Raw genomic sequence first — 15566 nt, forward strand, 5'->3', positions numbered from 1 at the left:
TAAAATGTTTTATAGGTGGCACATAGACCCTAAAAAATTAGCAAGTATGTATCCGAATTGCCAGCCTAAATGTTGGAGGTGTGGTTGTGAGGATGCAACGTATGATCATATATGGTGGACTTGTAAAAAAGTTAAAGCTTTTTGTATTAAAATTTGGTGGAACATGCAGAAGATATTTAAGAAAAAGATAAGGTTTTCTCCACAATTGTTTTTGTTGGGTATTATTACAGATTTTACAGTCATAGATACTAAATTGATACTGAATTTAATCACGGCAGCAAGACTTTTAGTTGCGCAATATTGGAAGAAGGAGGAACTGCCTACTATAGAAGAGTGGACTTTGAAAGTTTCCAACTTGGCGGAAATGGCAAAGATTTCAGCATATTTGAAAGAACAATCGCAACAGAGATATATTGTGGAATGGAGAGGATGGATTGAATATATTCAGAATAAATACGGGACTAAAAAGTTTCATTTAGCATTTGAATAAGTATTGGTTTTATATGATGTATTATTAGTTATTTGTTATTTCTTAGTATGTTTAAGGTGAGTTAAAGTGCGATAGAATTTAATGTTTTATTTTAGCTTGTTAGCACATTTTAGTTTAAGTTTGTAAAGTTTATACCCTGTATTCAGCTCTGGGAAGTCGGGGGGGGGGGAGGGGAGGGTAAGGGAGGGTAAGGGGTAGGGGGGGAGGGAGGGAGTTCTTTCTTTTTAAAAATGTACTGTAAAACTTTTCAATAAAAAAACAACGAATATTTATAGAGATATCATAGTGTTTTAATATTACAGCATTGTTAGTTATTACTGAAATGCTTGTATTTTTTCAGCATTTATGCTGCTCTAATAAATATTTGATTGATTTATGACAACAAATATTCTCCAGAGAAATTCTTTTTTTTTCTAGCAGAACAAAAATACCCCATAATTATGGCTTCTGCACTTCTTTGCCAAAATAACCAGTGGGGAGTGCCACTTTTTCCACTGTTCCATGCTTCTATTTGACATTGCAATGCCTAGCTCTTGACCACAAAACAACAACAACAACAACAACAACAAGCCAGACTGATTATAAGTGTTAGAACAATTTGGGAAGAAGGAGAAACGCATTACTCTAATAATTCAGGTTTCTCAAGCTGGCTGGAAGATGATCAGAATCATAACTGAGTTCTAAGGAGAAAGGCAACATTTCCCTTTTCGTTTCCCCCCCCCCCTTCTACATCTATTGTTTGAACCTTGTTACTTATGCAGCATCACTTATATAAACCTATCTTCTGTGTTATAAATAGAGGAAAATGCCTTATAATGGATCAAATTAATTGTTTTGTTTAGCTCAGTACTGCATTATCTGCACTAGTGATGTCCCTCCATTTTAGATATCACTTGGTTGATGGGATCTGGGACTTTCTGCATGGAAGTTCTCTACCATTAAGCTATGTAGTTTCTCCTTTTAGTAACCAAGTTGATGAAGAAAACATGTTTTAGATAAATGAATGTAATGACTTAACTGTAAATATATTTTGCCCTTAATGCATTTGTTAAAGTAAGCATAAGGTCAATATGTTAATTTTTGTCTTATTAAAATAGATCAACACCTATGTGATATAAATAGAACCTCTCCTTTGGATGGTATTGCAGTTGGCTTACAAGTTTTCCTGAATGATATATTAGAAATTATGGTCATGTGTTGATTTTACTTCTTTAGAATTGTTTCTTGTAGGGCAGAAGTGGGATCGGAAATAATAGTTTTAATTGGATCCTTATTAGGGCCGAAAGCCCTAATAAGCAGGCATATACATAGAATGAAGGCTATTGCTAAACACATTGATTTGTGCTTAGATTGTAAGCCGCCCTGAGTCTTCGGAGAAGGGCGGAATATAAATGGGATTTTAAAAAAAATCACAGCAAATATGCCTTGGCTTTTAAAAAAAATATACAAGTGACACATTCAAAGACCCAACAGAGACAAGAGGAACACAAGAATCTGATTTCAACAGATGTTCCTGATCAAGGATAGCGAAGAAACTGAGACTGGTGACAACCTGCAAAAACAAACATAGCAGCAGCCTGCCTAAAGTGCTATGATCATCTCATTAGAAAAGTGTTAAAAGCATAGCAGGGAAACATAAACATTCTAGCCAATAATTAGACACCTTGGCCATCAGTCAGTGCCAAAAGTCATGCTAATAGCAAAACTGCCAGCAATATAATCTATTACCTACAATAAAACTTACATTTCCTTCAGATTTTAAGTGATAAACAGAACTGTTAAAAATAATTGTCATAATGTCCCAAGTCTACAGTGTATATGGTTTTAAAAGGCTATATATTCAACAGTGGCAACAAAGGTGGGATGTGCTGCTAAGAAAGAAACAGCCAAGAGTCACTAGGGGTAAGAGCAGGCATCAGTGCCCTGGTAGGAACCACGTTGCCCCCTCTGCCTGCCAGCAAGCCATGCTGGAGGCATCCCTATCCTAAGAGATCTGTCCCTAGGATTAGCACAGAAGCCCTTTGCAGCATAAGGCATTGAAAGGCTAGTAACAGTCAGCCATGGCAAAGGTTGGTAAGCTTTCAGAAGTCAACATATTGCACCCAGAGCGATGGAGCTCGTACGTCTCACGGGTCGAAAACTATTTGAGAACAAACCAGGTCAGGGAAGACGGCTTAAAGGCTGCCACGTTGCTATGCATGTGCGGCCAGGCGACTTTTGACATAGAAGAAAATCTAGCCGCCCCAGAAAGTTTGGAGTCAATTACCTACCCTGAGCTGAAGAGGAAACTTAAGGAGCACTTCGAACCAAAGCTCTCTGTCATTGTCTGGAGACACACATTCGAACAGAGGGTACAGCAACCTGGAGAGACACCTGCAGAGTTTGTGGCTGCCCTGAGACAGGCGTCCAGGGTCTGCGACTTCCCAGAGTTAGAAGATCAGCTCAAGGACCAACTGGTATGTGGCCTGAGAAACAGAGACCTACAGCAGAGGGGGTTTGTGAAGGAGACTTTGATGTTCCAGGACACCTTGAAAGAAGCAATGGCAGAAGAGGCTGCTGGGGGAGCTATCAAAGCTTTACGACCCTCAAAAATTGTCCCCAGCCAGACAATGGTCCACCATGAAGAGTCTGAAAGAGCAGACGACCTGGATGTGAACAATGAGATTGACCCAGTGCAGAAGTTCCCAGAAAGAGGGAAGTGGCCATTTGAGAAGGTAGGTTGTGGAGGCTGACACCAGTGCTCTGAGTGCACGTTTCGTACGGTGGTGTGCTAAGCATGTGGCAAAAGGGCCACATCACTATCATCTGTAAAGGTCGCCAAAGGGAATCTCCACCAGAAGACTTCCCTAGGAAAGGTACAGGGGCCCAGGGGAAAAACAGAGTAGGCTAGTGCTCCTGATGAAGTAGTATTCTGAGAACAGGAGCCCATCGCCTCCTTAAAGAAAAGCTTAGGCTAAAAGTCAAGCTTCAAAGAATTCCATGCTCAATGGAATTGGACACCAGGTCAGCCCTGTCCATAATTTCCCAAAGAACCTTCAATTACATTTGCAGTCACGGCGGAAAAAGAGTTAGACTCAAGCAGTCAAATCTAATATTGACAGATTTTCAAAACTCCCGCATAGCGGTTAAAGGGGAAGCTACAGTAAAAGTATGATTCAGAGAGTTTGAGGGTCCCCTCGACATCATGGTAGTTGAGGGCCAGCGCACAAGCCTCATTGTCTTAGACTGGTTTGATGCCCTGGGCATCCATGTGACTGAATTAACAGAACACAAACAGTGGATCTGATGACTGTCTGCCAGGAATATGCTGATGTTTTCAGCCCTAGCTTAGGAAAGTACAAGGGAGCTCCAATTGCCCTCCACCTTGATCCAACTGTAACCCCAATCAGGATCAAGCCTTGCAGAGTGCCTTTTGCCCTTGAACCCAAGATTGATGCAGAGCTAGATAAATTGGTGCAGCAAGGTGTGCTGCAACTGGTAGATATCAGTTTGTGGGAAACTCCCATAGTCACACCAGTAAAACCCAATGGTGCACATCTGTGCTGATTATAAGTGCACCATTAGTAAAGCACTTCAGCAGCATGCATATCCGGTACCTGTAGTTAGTCACATCTTGGCATCACTACAGGGAGGTCGTGTACTTGCCAAGTTGGGCCTGGCACAGGTATACCAGTAACTGCCAGTGGATGATGCCATGGCAGAAGCTCAAACAATAGTGACCCATAGGGGACATTCAGGGTTCATTGCCTGCAGTTTTGGGTCAGTGTGGCCCCAGGTCTCTTCCAGAGCATGATGGAATGCACACTCAAAAATATTCCTGGTGTGTGCTCTTATTTCAATGACATCCTCATAGCTGGGGAGTCAGCAGAAATATTGGCTGAATGGCTCAGAGCCATCCTTCAGCACTTCTGCGAAGTGGGGCTAAAGTTCAAGAGAGACAAATGTCAGGTGTGGACTCTACAGAGTTCCTAGGATTTTGCATTGACGCCGCAGGAATCCACCCTGCTGACTCAAAGCTCAAGGCTATTCAGCAGGCTCCCAGACCTCAGTCAAAAGGGGAGCTGCAGGCATTTCTAGGGTTACTCAATTTCTACCATGCATTCCTTCCACATAAGGCTGCAGTGGCAGAGCCTTTACATAAGCTCTTGGATAAGAGGGTACCATGACAAGCGCCCACAAGAACAGTTTCAAAGCAGTCAAATCACTGCTGTCTTCAAACTCTGTGTTAACACATTTCAATGAGAAACTGCCTATCAGTATTTCATGTGACACTTCATCATACGGGACAGGAGCAGTTTTGAGCCATTTAATGGCTGACAGGAGGCAAGCTCCCATAGCATATTGTTCAAGGACACTTTCACCAGCAGAAAGAAATTACGCCCAAATTTATAAGGAGGCATTGGCCATTGTGGCAGGAATAAAAAAAATTCCACAATTTCCTTTATGGTCACCCATTTATGGTCTTTACAGACCACAAGCCTCTTCTAGGTCTGTTTACTGCAGACAAGCAAACCCCTCAGACCTTCTCTCCAAGGATGCTGAGGTGGTCAATCTTTATGGCAGCCTACAGTTACAGGCTAGTCCATACGCCGGGCAAGGAAATGGGCCACACTGACACACGCAGTAGGCTGCCCCTGCCTCACTCAGAACCAGACCCCGCACCTGCTGCATGCATCCTGGCAATCCAGGACCTGCCAGAGTCTTCACGCAGGGGATGTGGCTGCTGAAACAGCCACTGAAAAAACACTCAGTAGTGTTTTGAACTGGGTGCTGAGGGGTGGCCAGTAGCCAGTCCAGGGACAGAATTTCATCAGAAGACAGGATGAGCTGTCAGCATACAAGGGCTGCATTCTATGGGGAAGTCAGGTCATAGTCCTACACTCATTGAGGACTAGAGTCTTAGAATTTCTGCATGAGGGACATCCTGGAATAGCCAGGATGAAGGCACCTGCAAGGAGCTACCTGTGGTGGCCAGGGTTAGATAAGGATATAGAGGTCCAAGTGAAAGGATTCCAGGTTTGCCAGCAATCCAGACCTGAAATGTCTCAAACCCCAGTACATCGCTGGGAAACCACTCAAACTCCCTGGTCTAAGATTCACATAGACTATGCTGGGCCCTTCTAAGGACAGGTATTCCTCATTGTAGTAGACAGTTACTCCAAGTGGCTGGAGGTTGCACCTGTCCCTACTATGACTACTGCCAGGACCATCCAGGAACTGTGGAGAATCTTTGCCACACATGGCTTACCCAATGTAATAGTGTCAGACAACGGGGCACAATTTACTGCTGCTGAATTTCAGTCCTTTTTAAAGGCTAACATGATTAGACATGCCACTTCAGCCCCCTTTTAAAAAAGGTAAAGGTTCCCCCGCACATGCGTGCTAGTCGTTTCCGACTCTAGGGGCCGGTGCTCATCTCCGTTTCAAAGCCGAAGAGCCAGCGCTTGTCCGAGGACGTCTCCGTGGTCATGTGGCCGGCATGACTAGACGCCAAAGGCGCACGGAACGCTGTTACCTTCCCACCGTAGTGGTCCCTATTTTTCTACTTGCATTTTTACGTGCTTTCGAACTGCTAGGTTGGCAGAAGCTGGGACGAGTAACAGGCGCTCACTCTGTTACGCGGCACTCGGGATTCGACCCGCCCCCTTTTACCCAGCTTCAAATGGCCAAGTGGAGCACATGGTCAGAACGACCAAGGAGTCGCTTAAGAGAATTGTGTCTGGCGATTGGCATCATCGGTTGGCAATTTTTTTGCTCTGCTAGCATACAACCCCCTGCTCATCTATGGGTTGCAGCCCTGCAGAACTCAGATGGAGACGTTGGCTAACTACGAAGCTGGGCCATCTCCATCCAGACCGAGTTGCATCAGACACAGCACAGCCAAAGCCCCTGAGGAACTTGCAAGTTGGTGACCAAATTTGGGCAAGGAACTATGGTCAAGGGGCACTGTGGGTGGTAGCTGTGGTTTGTAAGGTGTCAGAACCACTGTCATACGAAGTGGTCCTGGAAGATGGCTGGGTGATTCACCACCATATCGATCAACTGCATCAGTGACTGGCGAATCAGACCCTGGCCACTGACAGAGATGAGAGCCAAGACCAGCCTGACCGTGGCATCGCGACAGAATCTCAGGGTGCTTGCAAGACTCACAGAGACGTGGATGGTGTGTTAGCTGGGAGTGAGTCACCCCTGAGCGGAGAGATTGCACCCACAGAGCTGGACATGCAGAGGGAACTCTTTCCCAGCTTGTCCAGAACTGCTCCATCCACAGACATTGGCACAGGTTTACCCAGCCAGACCAGTCAAGGGGGCACTGGTCTACCCAAAGCGAGCAGGTCCAAAAGCCCCGGTCTATCCAGCCAGGCAAGGAAGCTGGTAGACCGGGAACCACTGGCTGTGACGCAACATTTGGAGCGGTCGCAGAAGCCACCGGCATATTTGAAGGACTATGTACATTTTCTGGATATGTGAGCTATCTAGGGGAGAGGGGTGTTGTGTATTAATGTGAATTCATAAGGGCAGTTATAAATCGTTAACTGTTGTATTCATTCAAATCCTTAACTGTCTGTCTATTACTTTGCAAGCTTGTGTCTGAGCGGGAACATTTGCTTTAATTTCATTGGCTGCCGCCTATCAGCAGTCCGTATAAATAGATGTCAAGCGGCTGTTAGAGTTGCTTCTGTGTTAACTCAATAAATGAACTGTTACTTTTCACTCTCGCCTCTTCAATGCCTCAACGATCCCAGTATACAACACCCAGACTCTTCAAATTCAAGAGCAAATGGAGTTGGCAGCAAACAGAGTTCTATGCTTTAAAAGTTCCTTCCTTCAGAATAATGAAAGAAACAGAGGAGACATATATGTAGGATTCACTAACTCAAGCAAAATAATGCAGCGACAAAAGAAAGCAATTACTGCTTATCAAGAGCACTGAAATGCCATATTGAATACTACATAAGTAAAATATCTGCAAAAACAACTAATCAAAATCTCCTCTTGCTTTCAGCAATTGATGCATGCAGAAGAGTTCTCTGGCTATGCCATGAATATCTGCTCAGTGTATGCAGTTAAAGCTTGATGATATCCATCATGCACAATAATTAGTTTACATATTGAATTTTTAAAGGTAATATCTAAGTATGCATGTACTCATACACCCTTGCTGCTTAAAAAGAGCAAAAGTACACCTGGGATCTTCTCCCAGATAAAAAGAATCCATAGGCTTTTTTCTCCCCACCCCCAGCAAGAATTATTTTTTCTCTTTTCCACTTCCAAACAAATGCTAAAGAAATAGTTGAATTAATGAGGTGCATTGGTAAAACTGATAATAGAATTGGTGCATGGTAATTTATTACATCAGAATAAGAACTATTGCTCCATCCATAAATTGAGACACAGGAATGTACACAGAATTGAGGTCAAAATGTGTGAATGAAAATTAATGATCTTTTGCACTCTTTGACCAAAGAAAAACTTCACTCCATTATCACTTAATACTATATCTATTTATGGAAAGTATTGAAATAGTGGGTTTAAATGGTAGAATAAAGGTACTATAAGGGTGAAGGTTTGTTCTCCAAGCTTGTATGTTGGTTTCCGAACATTTCGTTACCAGGCTAGGTAACATCTTCAGTGGAGTTTAGGGGATATCTCCTAAACTCTACTGAAGATGTTACTTACCTAGCCTGGTAATGAAACATTTGGAAACCAACACACAAGCTCAGAGAACAAATCTTCACTCTCATCCTACACCTGATATTCGCCACTATTGTAAAGCTAATATGCTGGAAGACGCTCCTGTTGGAAAGGGAGCATTCTACAACACATTGTTTACTGTGCATTGTCTTTGTATCCCTATACAAGCACCTTTAAAAACCCCCAAAAGCTTAGAAACAACATTCAGTTGACCTCTTATGCTTTTTTCTTTCAGTGAATTCTGCATATTTTTTTCTATTCTTGGCCACTGAAATCAATCATCCAGTAAGAAAACAGTGAAGTTTTTAGTGCTTTCCTCTAAATGACAGGAATCAAACAGTCACTATGTAGAACAGACAAGCAGAAGTCTATCAGAGCGAATGCATGAACACCAATTAGCAGTCAGAAAACAAAACAAAAACTCTTAAACTGAGAACACACGGAAAGATTCAACCACAGTTTCAGCTGGAAAACTATTAGCATCTTAAAGGTAAAGGTAAAGGTTCCCCCCGCACATGCGTGCTAGTCGTTTCCGACTCTAGGGGCCGGTGCTCATCTTCGTTTCAAAGCCGAAGAGCCAGGGCTTGTCCGAGGACATCTCTGTAGTCATGTGGCCAGCATGACTAGATGCCAAAGGCGCATGGAACACTGTTACCTTCCCACCGTAGTGGTCCCTATTTTTCTACTTGCATTTTTACATGCTTTCGAACTGCTAGGTTGGCAGAAGCTGGGACGAGTAACAGGCGCTCACTCTACTACACGGCACTCAGGATTCGACCCGCCAAATTGCCGACCTTCTGATCGACAAGCTCAGCGTCCCAACCCACTGAGCCACCGCATCCCTTATTAGCATCTTAGACCAACCCAAATCCAAAAATCCTAAGGAGCTCCTTGCCATTCAGAAAAATGAACTATCAAAAGACATACCGAAATAAACCACCTATGCATTATTATATTATTCAAAAGGCAATAAAAATCCAGATAGGAAGCAAAAGCACTAGGGGTGTCAAACTGCCGGCCCACGGGCAGGTTTCATCATACTGAAGCCGCACCCACCCCATGCAAAAAGAGTTGTGATACGTTGCAACACATCATGTGATGTGGTGAGTTTGACACCCATGGACTAGAACATATACCCTCTAGTAGCCATCACTCAGATAAACAAGGATCAGTGCCACACAAACAGGCAGAAAATAATACTCTAATTAAAGAACCAGCAAGAAGGAAATAACAGCCCTACCAAAATTGGCAGGGCAAGCTACTATATTTAAAAGGCAACAGACCCCACACTGACTCACACTGATGTTACCTGGTTGGATAATGAAACATATACAAGCAAACCATCAAGCTCAGAGAGCACCAAGAACTTTCCAGTTCAACCCTGAACTACGTGGGGAAAAGTCAAAATAAGACGGTTAATCTGGAATTATATTTAAAATATTTTGTTTTATTGACCTGAATGAAAAGTATTCATTTTATTCGTTTATGCCAATCTAAAAGGGTGACTAAGTTTACTAAGTCACCCTTTTACTAAGTTTTCCATTATATGAAGATATTAACATTTAATGATTCATTGATTTATTTAATTACAGATCTAACATTTTTATGAAGCAAAGTAATATATAATTAATGGGATGCGGTGGCTCAGTGGGTTAGGACGCTGAGCTGGTTGATCAGAAGGTCGGCAGTTTGGCGGGTCAAATCCCGAGTGCCGCGTAGCAGAACGAGTGCCTGTTACTCGTCCCAGCTTCTGCCAACCTAGCAGTTCAAAAGCACGTAAAAATGCAAGTAGAAAAATAGGGACCACTACGATGGGAAGGTAACAGCATTCTGTGCACCTTTGGTGTCTAGTCATGCTGGCCACATGACCACAGAGACATCCTCGGACAAGCGCTGGCTCTTCGGCTTTGAAACGGAGATGAGCACCGGCCCCTAGAGTTGGAAACGACTAGCATGCATGTGCAGGGGAACCTTTACCTTTTTAATATATAATTAAGATTTTATTTATTTTGTGTTTGATTCCTAGAAATGAATTACCACATTAGAGTTTATTTCAAGTTACAATGCATTACTCTGAACTCTAAATAAAAGTACTAAACAAATTTCCAGGTTTTTCTCATATAATACTTCTTAATAGGCTATGCATCTAAACTTTATAAAAATAGTTTATTAAAAATATTGATGTTTTCTAAATGGATTATTAAAGAATAATAACATATTACATACCTACTCTTGATCCATACTCAACTTACATGTATGTACAGTTCTACATAATTAGAAATGGAGAATAGTCTAGGGCATGAATAAAATTCTATATACACAGTTCTCTTACATAGGATCTGTGCATAAATTAAGTTGTCTTGTCATGTTAATGAGAGGGATATTACAGAACATGACACATTTGAAGATAGACAACTCACAGGTAGAAGAAATTTGGGTTGGAACTTTTGATCTTTAGTTGTAAGTAGCCAACCTTCTAGAATTTTAGTCCTATTGAAACAGTACTTCAGAGGCTCAGGAACCTTTTAAAAGGGATGGGTGGAACAATGAAGTAAGCTTTTATTACTTGTCTTTGAAGAAACACACAATATTAAAAAAAGGAAATGATCAGAAAAGCATGATTGGGAACACACTTATAGAAAGTGATACCAGTCTTTTCAAGAGTTAAATCTTCTAAATCCAACATGGCACCAATTTCACAGCAATCATAGATTACAGAATGTTCTAACATAATAAATTATATTGCTGTGAAGTTGGGAAAAATAACATAGTTTATATATATGTGTGTGTGTCTACACAGAGCTCTCCATTACAACCTATGGTGAAATCAAAATATACTAGACAGCCTATGACCACTTGGGTCATTGTTTCAGATAGTTCCTCACCAGATTCCTCAATGCCTTCAAAAATGGCAGAGCTTTAATGTACTTGAAAAGTTCTTAAAAAGTCAGGGAGGTATTCAAATCTGTATCTGACTTTAAAGTAGCCCATCTTGAATTATAGAGCATAGTCAAACATTAGCAGTTGACCACAGGAAATGTTTTATGCCATTTTGTATAATGTCATTAAATGCTTAATGATTATTTTTATGTCATAAAATGTTTTATAAAATGTTTCAAATTTTAACTCCACAGGAGTCATGGGTCCTGGATTTTGGACACTTTCTGTAAGTTAGTCCATTTGGGATACCTTGGTTAAAAAGGTTTTGCCCTGTGATGCATCATTTCTTCAGTTAAACGTTACAGACATGAAAATTTAGTAATATATAGTTATTTTTAAATAAATAAACAAATAAATAAATTATACAATGTACCATTGCCCAAACTGTATGAAAATCTGTATGCTTTTCTAATTTTCTAAAAAGCTCAAGTGGTGTAAATCATAGAACACTATTTGCACTTTCTCATTATCATTTTTAATTTACACCAACTTTCACACTTTTAATGTGACTTCTATTCACATAACTGTGATACTGTCAAAGCATGAAAATAAAATTGGGATTTAAACAAACCGAATCACCAAATGTTTACTACTAATGAAGCAAAGGTTTGAGATGAGTGGATGATAATGGCAATTTTAACCATAAAAATACAGCAATGATATTGTGGTAGTAATAATTGAAATATCATTCAATCATTAAACTAGCTGTATAGTTTTGTTTCTAAATGCAAATGGGAGTTCCATAGAAAATCAAAATATATATTTAAAATTACCATTTGAGAAAACAGCAGCTTGGTTGGTTCAAGTCTGTTTACTTTTGCTTGCATGACCCTCTATTTATGTCCTACAGTATTGTCCTTGTTTGTCAATTTCATTCAAAATATTCCTGGCAACCATGGATGTTGAAGCTTTGCTTACCACTCTCTATTTATTACATTCTCTTTCTGGATAGCAGGTGATGAAATATAACAGCCACTTTATTCTAGAAGTCTAGATTACTAAGCATATCTGAATAAAATTGGGTTCTATCCAAAACATATTATACAATTAACAATTGGAGCCTAATGCTATAGTACTATCATATATTTTCCGATTTGCCAAATAGGCATACATATGGTGGACATTTCAAACATAAGTCCTGCCGACACATAAAAGCATAGATCAACAAACCTAGCACCAAAGAATAAATTGCTATAAAAGAGAAAGTAGCAGTTTCTTACCAACTTTTGTTTACAGCTAAAGCCAAAGTAATATGTACTAAAATGCATTCTGGGTAATGATATGATTGCTATTGGAAGCCACCCAGATCTTTTTTTTTAAAGAAGGATGGCCATTTAAATGTTTAAAATGAAATAAATAAATAACCTTCTTTCTCACTAGCCTTGTGGAATAGTCTAAGTCTTGCTTATAACTAATTTTAAAAAGCTTTACAGGTAGTCCTTGCTTACTGACCACAGTTGGGACCAGCAACTGCTTTGCTATCCATCACAATTGCTATGCAGACTTACAGTGTCATTTCTCATTTGGTTGTTAAATGAAACATCATGGTTAAGTGACACATCACGTGACTGCAAGTTGAAATTTTACCCCATTAACTCTGCTTGTTGCAAGCCAGTTGGAAGCACACAAATGGCAACCACATGACTGTGAGATACTGTGACGGTTGTTGTTAGCCGCCCTGAGTCCTTCGGGAGATAGGGCGGGATATAAATCCCATCAATAAATAAATAAATAAATAAATACATGCTGTTTTGAAATGCCTAAGTGGCAAGTCTGACAGTATGCTGCGACTATCTTAAATGAAACGATTCATTGCAAAGTTAGGGGTTTTTTTATAACATAATTTTGAATGGTCACTAAATGAGGCACTTGATAAGCAAGGACTTCCTGTATGACAATAAAACAATGTAAGAGAGGCAATCCAATAAAGAAAGGGTGGATGGATAGCTCTGGACTTTGCAATAAATAAAGCAACTTTTCTGTCATCATAATGATTTTGGTAAAATTATAAAAATACAGCAAAAATACATACTGTGAAATACAGGTGAAACTCGGAAAATTAGAATATCGTGCAAAAGTTCATTTATTTCAGTAATGCAACTTAAAAGGGGAAACTAATATATGAGAGACTCATTACATGCAAAGCAAGATAGTTCAAGCCGTGATTTGTCATAATTGTGATGATTATGGCTCACAGCTCATGAAAACCCCAAATCCACAATCTCAGTAAATTAGAATATTGTGAAAAGGTGCAATATTCTAGGCTCAAAGTGTCCCACTCTAATCAGCAAATTAAGCCATAGCACCTGCAAAGGGTTCCTGAGCCTTTAAATGGTCTCTCAGTCTGGTTCAGTAAGAATCACAATCATGGGGAAGACTGCTGACCTGACAGTTGTGCAGAAAACCATCATTGACACCCTCCATAAGGAGGGAAAGCCTCAAAAGGTAATTGCAAAAGAAGTTGGATGTTCCCAAAGTGCTGTATCAAAGCACATCAATAGAAAGTTATGTGGAAGGGAAAAGTGTGGAAGAAAAAGGTGCACAAGCAGCAGGGATGACCGCAGCCTGGAGAGGATTGTCAGGAAAAGGCCATTCAAAAGTGTTGGGGACTTTCACAAGGAGTGGACTGAGGCTGGAGTCAGTGCATCAAGAGCCACCACACACAGACGGATCCTGGACATGGGCTTCAAATGTCGTATTCCTCTTGTCAAGCCGCTCCTGAACAACAACGTCAGAAGCGTCTTACCTGGGCTAAAGAAAACCAGACCTGGTCTGTTGCTCAGTGGTCCAAAGTCCTCTTTTCTGATGAGAGCAACTTTTGCATCTCATTTGGAAACCAAGGACCCAGAGTCTGGAGGAAGAGTGGAGAGGCACACACTGCAAGATGCTTGAAGTCCAGTGTGAAGTTTCCACAGTCTGTGTTGATTTGGGGAGCCATGTCATCTGTTGGTGTTGGTCCACTGTGCTTCATTAAGTCCAGGGTCAATGCAGCCGTCTATCAGGAGATTTTGGAGCACTTCATGCTTCCTTCCGCAGACGAGCTTTATGGGGATGCTGACTTCATTTTCCAGCAGGACTTGGCACCTGCCCACACTGCCAAAAGCACCAAAACCTGGCTCAATGACCGTGGGATTACTGTGCTTGATTGGCCAGCAAACTCGCCTGACCTGAACCCCATAGAGAATCTATGGGGCATTGCCAAGAGAAAGATGAGAGACATGAGACCGAACAATGCAGAAGAGCTGAAGGCCGCTATTGAAGCATCCTAGTCTTCCATAACACCTCAGCAGTGCCACAGGCTGATAGCTTCCATGCCATGCCACATTGAGGCAGTAATTGCTGCAAAAGGGGCCCAAACCAAGTACTGAGTACATATGCATACTTATACTTTTCAGAGGTTCAATATTGTTCTATGTACACTCCTTGTTTTATTGATTGCATGTAATATTCTAATTTTCTGAGATTGTTGATTTGGGGTTTTCATGAGCTGTAAGCCATAATCATCACAATTATGACAAATCACGACTTGAACTATCTTGCTTTGCATGTAATGAGTCTATCTCATATATTAGTTTCCCCTTTTAAGTTGCATTACTGAAATAAATGAACTTTTGCACGATATTCTAATTTTTCGATTCACCTATAAGGTGTATGTGTGTATATATTCTCTCTCTCTCTCTCTCTGTGTATGCATATATACATATGGGTGTGTGCATATGAACATATGTGTTTGTAACTATACATATATCTGTAACTACAAATTGCATAATAGTTAAATTTTAGCCATTTTTGGTATGTTTATTTTAAAATGTTATATTGGTATGATAGAAATCAGTATTTTCATTAGATCAATCAGTATTCCTGTGCCTTTTCATCTCCTTGCTAAGTTACCCCAAAGATGCTTTTTCATGAGGAAACTGGACTTCCTTGTTAACTATGACCTGGTTGACTGAGAATCTCCATAGACACCTTGCTAGGTCAATATTTTATTTCGGATCTCAGAACCATTTATGCTATATTCTTGTATCAATTTATATGAGCATAAACCATGTCTAACACAACTGAACTGATTTCCACGTTGACCCAAACAAGATTGTGCTGTTAATTAAGACAATACAGCTACTCAAAACATTTATTTAAACAACTGTCTTATACATATGTAGTTTGTGAGGATTAAATGGCTACATTTTGTTCTTTTGTTCTTTTTAATTTACTTTCCAGATTTGACCAATTTGTAATTCTTGTTGCAAAGTGTAAATATATGTGTAGGAGGATGTTTATTGAGTAGCAGTGAACTGTGGGGGAGATATATTGTACTACAAGCATATGATTCAAGGTTAATAATAAATAATAACATTAGTACTTTGAATAATCTGACCCAATAGGATAGGTAAATCACTATTTGAAATAACACAGAACTGGGAGAAAGTAACTTAGAACT

The 15566-nt window shown here is 40.5% G+C and overlaps 1 protein-coding gene across 1 annotated transcript in view; it reads right to left on the bottom strand.

The window, feature by feature from the left end:
• The window catches only part of PPFIA2 (PTPRF interacting protein alpha 2), a gene marked incomplete at its 5' end in the record, with an annotated part of 253304 nt that overhangs the window by 143154 nt on the left and 94584 nt on the right, over nt 1-15566 (bottom strand). The window lies entirely within an intron of this gene.

This window comes from Vipera berus (genome assembly GCF_964194415.1).
Source record: "Vipera berus genome assembly, chromosome: 6".
Lineage (NCBI taxonomy): Eukaryota > Metazoa > Chordata > Lepidosauria > Squamata > Viperidae > Vipera > Vipera berus.